Raw genomic sequence first — 7,507 nt, forward strand, 5'->3', positions numbered from 1 at the left:
AGCACAGAGCCTGACACGGGGCTTGAACTCATGAACCGCGAGATCACGACCTGAGCCGAGGTTGGACGCTTCACTGACGGAGCCATTCAGGTGCCCATGATTTCACTGTTTAAATTGGCCCCCAAGCATAGTGCTGGAGTGTTCTCTTCTGTCCCTAAGCACAAGGAGGCTGTGATGTGTCTTACAGAGAAAATACATGTGTTAGAAAGGCTTTGTTTGGGCACGAGTTCAAGTGCTGTTGGCCATGAGTTCAATGTTATTGAATATTTTTTTAATTTTTATTTACTTTTATTTTTATTTATTTTTTAAATAATTTAACTTTATTTTTTATTTTTAAAAATTTACACCCAAATTAGTATATAGTGAAGCAATGATTTCAGGAGTAGATTCCTTAGGGCCCCTTACCCATTTAGCCCATCCCCCCTCCCACAACCCCTCCAGCGACCCTCAGTTTGTTCTCCATATTTATGAGTCTCTTCTGTTTTGGCCCCCTCCCTGTTTTTATATTATTTTTGTTTCCCTTCCCTTATGTTCATCTGTTTTGTCTCTTAAAGTCCTCCTATGAGTGAAGTCATACAGTTTTTGTCCTTCTCTGGCTGACTAATTTCACTTAGCATAATACCCTCCAGTTCCATCCACGTAGTTGCAAATGGCAAGATTTTGTTCTTTTTGATTGCCGAGTAATACTCCATTGTATATATATACCACATTTTCACTATCCATTCATCCATCGACGGACATTTGGGCTCTTTCCATACTTTGGCTATTGTGGATAGTGCTGCTATAAACATGGGGGTACATGTGCCCCTTCAGAACAACATACCTGTGTCCCTTGGATAAATGCCTAGTAGTGCAATTGCTGGGTTGTAGGGTAGTTCTATTTTTAGTTTTTTGAGGAACCTTCATACTATTTTCCAGAGTGGCGGCACCAGCTTGCACTGCCACCAACAATGCAAAAGAGATCCTCTTTCTCTGTGTCCTTGCCAACATCTGTTGTTGCCTGAGTTGTTAATGTTGGCCATTCTGACAGGTGTAAGGTGGTATTTCATTGTGGTTTTGATTTGTATTTCCCTGATGATGAGTGATGTTGAGCATTTTTTCATGTGTCGGTTGGCCATCTGGATGTCTTCTTTGGTGAAGTGTCTATTCACGTCTTTTGCCCATTTCTTCACTGGATTATTTGTTTTTTGGGTGTTGAGTTTGAAAGTTCTTTGTAGATTTTGGATACTAACCCTTTATCTGATATGTCATTTGCAAATATCTTCTCCCATTCCGTCGGTTGCCTTTTAGTTTTGCTGATTGTTTCCTTCGCTGTGCAGAAGCTTTTTATTTTGATGAGGTCCCAGTAGCTCATTTTTGCTTTTGTTTCCCTTGCCTCCGGAGACATGTTGAGTAAGAAATTGCTGCCAGCAAGATCAAAGAGGTTTTTGCCTGCTTTCTCCTCAAGGATTTTGAAGGCTTCCTGTCTTACATTGAGGTCTTTCATCCACTTGGAGTTTATTTTTATGTATGGTGTAAGAAAGTGATCCAGGTTCATTCTTCTGCATGTCGCTGTCCAGTTTTCCCAGCACCACGTGCTGAAGAGACTGTCTTTATTCCATTGGATATTCTTTCCTGCTTTGTCAAAGATTAGTTACCCATACATTTGTAGGTCCATTTCTGGGTTCTCTATTCTATTCCATTGATCTGAGTGTCTGTTCTTGTGCCATAATGAACATATGTGTGTGTGTGTGTGTGTGTGTGTGTGTGTATGTGTGTGTATGTATAATATGTATACACACATACATACATATACATATGTATTAACAAGGTGTCTTTAAACAGATGTACATATAAAACTAGATTCTGTATTGATTGGTTGATGAATATGCTGTGACCAGAGGCTCACAGGAACCTAACCCTGTATTTCCCCGGGAGCAGTGGTTCAGTATTTGCTAATTCAGTGTTTGGGTGACTTTATACAACATAACAATCCCGAGTAATAAGAAGCAACTGTTCTTACCTCATGGCCTTGCTCTGAGGTTTGAACATGTCATGTGTGCCCTTGCTGTTCTTATGGTTCTTCCGGTTCTGTGATGTGTGAGTCCGTGTGTGGATCTCCCGAAGCCCCTGAACCTAGTGGGGTCAGCCAACCAGGGGTGGGATCCCTCCATGTGCACACGCAGCAAGGTGGGAGGTTAGGCTCTGCTGCTCACGTCCAGAACGTCCAACAGGGACGCCTAATTCATTTGGTTTCACTGAAAGGTCCACATCGCTCTTGATGATTCCAGAAGACTTTCCGCAGACATTACCTCATTTGAAGCTCACGACAATACTGTGATGGCATTGTCATTCTTCCCATTTTGCAGAGCCTGATGTTCAGAGGCTAGGTACCTGGCCCAAGGTCACTGGAGTTATTTCGCTGTAGTCAGAAAACTTCCCATTCCACTGTCTTTCCACCACCAGGCTCTCTCCTATGAAAGCACGATGCTCTGGGGGCGGTAAGAGCCAGACCTTGCCACTGACATTTTAGTGTAATTAAGTGCACTGAGGTCCCCAAAGAAACTGGCCGAGAGTAAGTGGGAGATAAATATCTGAGCAATGCCTCTGACTCTGCAGCTGACCCAAATCACCCCGACTTCTCCTACCTCCCTTTGCCTGCAGCCCTGTGGGCTCTGAGTCACCTGCCCTGCTGTCACCATGGTTACCTTCCTACACATTATGTACAACACTGTTACACAGAAGCTTCCCTCGCCCATCTTGCCCACCCAACCTATCCCTCCCACGTCCTCTCAATAAATTTAGTTTTAGTTCAAATTTCAGTTATTATTATTTTATTTTATTTTATTTTAGAGAGATAGAAAGCGTGAGCGGAGGAGGGGCAGAGGGAGAGAGAGACTACCAAGCAGGCTTCATGCCCAGTGAGGAGCCCAATGGGGGGGGCTTGATCTCATGACCATGACAGCATGAGCTGAGCCAAAATCAAGAGTCGATTGCTTAAGCGACTGAGCCACCCAGGAGGCCCTCAAGAGTTTCAGTTAAATTAAAAATAATCTACATAGTTTTTGACCATGTAAATATTTTGCACCTCCACGCCACGTAGTATATTGTGATTAACATTTCCTTTTTACACAACTTGGTTCTCTGAAGTTTTGCCCTGTTTTAATTGCTTAGTGGGATGTGTGTGTCTGTGACTATATCAGCCTCCGGTTTTCTGATGGCAGAGTAAAGCTCAGTACATCCAGACCCACAAGGGAATCTAGGAATGGTCCTCCCCTCTCCTCCCCCTCCTTTTGTTCTTTTTCCTTTCATAACTTCCGAGCCTCCCCCACCCCAACTTCCTGCTCTGATCTGTGGTGGTTGCTAACTGGGTCTCATCCACAGCTGACAGTGATCTTGATACTTTCCTCCCCATCACCCTGGAAATTCCCTTGGCCTCTTCCCTATCCGTTCTGTTTCCTGAGCCCCATGCCATCCTCTTTCGTGGTTTGCTCCTTCATTTTGGTGACATGAACCATCTCCAGCAGCTTCCTGGGAAAAGAGGCAAGAGGATTTTGAGGCTTTGCGTATTTGAAAAGATCTTTCCTCTACCTTCACAGTTACCTGATAGTTTGGCTGGGTATCTACAGCATTCTACTTAGAAATTGTTTCCCCATAGAATTTTGAAGGCATTTTTTTTCTGTTGGATTGTAGTTTCCAGTATCGCTGTCAAGAGACCTACGCCATTCAACTTTTCAGTCTTTGGTGTGTGACCCATTTTGTGTCTTTGGAAGCTTGAAATGCCCTTTGTCTCCTCTGCCTTAGGTCTTTGTTGCAATAGAGGTGGGTGCTTGGCGAGCTTTACTCTTTCCGTTCTGGGAGGTGTACGTAGGTGTGATTTCTTTGATAATCATCTCCTTCTAAATTCTCTCATCTGTCTTTCTGGAACTCCAAATAGTAAAATATTTGACCTCCTTGACGATCCTTTAATTCTCTTATCCTTTTTGATCTATTTCCCATCCTTTTTTTGTACTTTTAGGAAGATTTCTTCAACTTTCTCATCCAGCCCTCTATTGAGTGTTATATTGTTGCTAGCATATTTTATAATTTCCAAGAGCTTTAGAAATGTTTTCTGAATGTTTCTTTTCCTTCTTACACAGCACTGTGTTCCTAGTTCATGGACAAAATAACTTCTTTCTATTAAACGCAGTTTTTAAAATTTTGTTCTGTTCCTTGCATTGCGTGGTTTTTCCAGATTGCTTTGAATCTGCTTGTTGTAGTTCTCTTTCCACTTAGACGTTGTCCTTAAATATCTGGTGATCCTTAAATGTCTGTGGATATATATGAATTTAAGACACTCAGAAGCTGGGGCACCTGGGTGGCTCAGTTGGTTGAACATCTGCCTCTTGATTTCAGCTCAGGTCATGATCTCAGGGTTGTGGGATCAAGCCTCTTGTTGGGCTCTGTGCTCAGCGTGGAGCCTGCTTGGGATTCTCTCTTTTTCTCTCTCTGTCTCTCTCCCTGGCTCCCACACGCATGCTCTCTTTCTCTCTCTAAAAATTAAAAAAAAAAAAAAAAAAAGACACTCAAAAGCTGACTGGAAGCTCTATGTATCGGTGGGGCTGGTTTCTCATGGCTCCGACGCCAGGGTGATCAAGCTGCAACTTCGTGACCTTATGCAGGACTCTCAAATGTCAATGTCTTCTCTTGGGATGGTCTGTTTCCCTGGATCAGAATCTTCTAGTCTCCTGCTGGGGAGTACGAGGCTGGCTACCAGTGCTTCCGCTTCTGGAGCAGAAGTAGGAGGGAGTGGGTGCGTCTTACGCTTCCATTTGTCAACTTCCCTCAATCCCTTTGTTTTCAGTCAGATGTCCCTGTTCTCAGCTGTGCCTCTGTTCCTACGTCCCAAAGCTCTCTGGTCCAGTCTCCCTAGAGAGAACACCTTTCTTCTTCCACCAAGGCCTGAATCCTAGCATTTAGGTATTTGCACCGAAACCACTCCCACCAAGATAACCAAAGACTTCCCACTTGCCTGACACAGATGGTGGTGGTCTTCTAGGAAGTCGACCCCAGTGATCACCCCCGTGTCCTGGGACTCTCTCTTCCCTTGACTTCTATGCTAGCTAAATTTGTTCCGTCCACATTTCTTTTTCTCTCCTCAGAATTCCTTCCTCTGCCTCTCCGTCACATGTCCACTCCCCTCGGGGCTTCGTCCTCAGCTTTCTGCTCCTGCCTTTCCCTTCTCTTCTCTTCCCTTCCGCCTCCACATCTGCCCATCTCATCCATGCCCATGGCTGTAACTACTGTGATAAATTGGTCATTCCCAGGCTGCCTTTCCAGCCACCATCTCCCCAGATGAGCTCTGGGGAGCTCTGTCCCAGATCAGCCAACCGACCAGCTACTGGATGTTGCCACATGTCTGTCCACTGAGTCTCGAGTCCTACCTGTCCAGAATGTAACTTACTATCATCATGATCCCAAACCAGTTCTTTCTCTGTGATATATTTCCATTTTCAGTTTAAGGCACTGCGCCCATCCCATTGACTAAGCCAGAAAAATCCATCTAGATTCTTCTCCTTTCCCACCCCCGGCTGCCATTGCCCCCACCCCAACACACATCGACTCGGCTGGTGCTAAAGATTATCCTTCTAATTGCCCATTGCACCTGTCTCCTCTGCTCCATACTATCGTGGCTGTCTTAATTCAGGTCCTCCTCAGGAATCGCCCCTTATTATTATTATTATTTTGTATTTGTATGTTATTTATATTATATTTGTTTATTATTATTATTACCTCTGAATTGGGTCCCTGGGCCTCCAATTCCTCCACTCCGTAATCGTGTTTTTATGCTGTAGTCTTTCGTGAACTTTCCACAATTCACATCTGACTGCGTTACCCTGGTTTATAGCCCTTTAATGGACCTCAATTAAATGCATGAAGTCCAGGCTCCCTGGCACCTAACATGCAGATCGTGTTTTGTGACTTATCATCCCACATCTACTGCCAGCTTCATCTCCTCCTGCTGTCCCCAGCCTAGTCCTTCACACCCTAGCAAGAGCAAGCTGCCTGTCGTTCCCCATACCCCATGCCTTCTCATGTCATTATGGCATTCCTTGGGGCATAATGCCCTTTCTCCTTGGTTTCTGTGAACTATTATACTTCCTAAAAAACCTAGCTCGGGGTTACCTGGTCGGTGAAGCTTCTTTCGAGGCCCTTCTGAGAGAGTTCATCATACCTTGTCAGTCCTATGATGAAACGCATACATTGTTGTGTGTGTAACAAATATTTGGGGAGTTTTAAAAATCTATTCATGTGGGGGCGCCTGGGTGGCTCAGTCGGTTAAGCATCCGACTTCAGCTCAGGTCACGATCTCGTGGTCTGTGAGTTCGAGCCCCACGTTGGGCTCTGGGCTGATGGCTCAGAGCCTGGAGCCTGCTTCCGATTATGTGTCTCCCTCTCTCTCTGCCCCTCCCCCGTTCATGCTTTGTCTCTCTCTGTCTCAAAAATAAATAAACGTTAAAAAAATAAAAAAAAAATCTATTCAAGTGGACAACAAAGCAGGAGATGAAGGCTATCTTCTCTCTGCATTTTAGTCTGAATCATGAAGAATTTGCAGTGATCAAGGCAGGGGAGGATAACAGGGAAGTTATAGAAAGTGTGCATTTTCACCCCAGGCTTAAACTCCCAAATTATTCTGAGCGGATTGCACGTGAATGTGGAGGTGTTGGGGAGAATAAATACTGTTTTGCCACAGGCTGTGAACTGTCTTGGCTCCCTGGCCTCCACAAGGCATTCTGAGAACCTCAATATCCTTAAATAGCAGAAATAGTAGTATGAATATTCTTCATCCTTCCATACCTGTATTCTATGCCTCCTGAGGTGTCAGGAAACGGTCGATCACTCCCTGCTCCACACTGCCTTCTAGTGTTGGGTGCCTTGTCCTGCAGCTCCGTTTCCTCACCTCACCCCCCTGCCATGCCCAGAGAGGAGCCAGGCCAGAGGTGCCCCTCCCTGGAAAGAGGATCTCTCTGTAAGTCCTTGGAGTCAGTTGTGTGTGCATTCCCCCCACCCCCGGCAATGTGGGTCCTTGAATGGGTTTTTGGAGGGTCTCTGAGCCCCTTGAAATCGGTGTCTGTGAAAGCTTATGACTTTCAAAATATTGTATATGAATGTTATGGATTTCACAAGTTTTTAAAAAATGTTCTAAATGCCCCCCCCCTCCCCAAAGTAAAGAACCACATAACCCCTTAGATCCTCCAGGAAGTTTCTAGACTGCAGGGAGACCTCGCTTTAAGAAAGAGAAACATTTTCAAAGCAGCTATGTTGGGGTTACAGTAACTGTCCTGAAGAAACAAGTCTATCAGAGAAGCTGTATTTGGTGCTCTCTGAGCTGTAGTATGCAATGGACCCAGGTCACCTTGTGTGGACAAGGAGCCGGGAAGCCTCTGCCAGTGGTGGATACGGGCCTGGGGCTAGACACACTTTCAATTGTTTATCATCTGGGTGGAGGGGTGTGGGAAGAGATAGGGAAAGAAGGGATTCACAAATG

The sequence above is a fragment of the Panthera pardus genome, unplaced genomic scaffold (assembly GCF_024362965.1).
Source record: "Panthera pardus isolate Hobbes unplaced genomic scaffold, ASM2436296v1 HiC_scaffold_21, whole genome shotgun sequence".
NCBI lineage: Eukaryota > Metazoa > Chordata > Mammalia > Carnivora > Felidae > Panthera > Panthera pardus.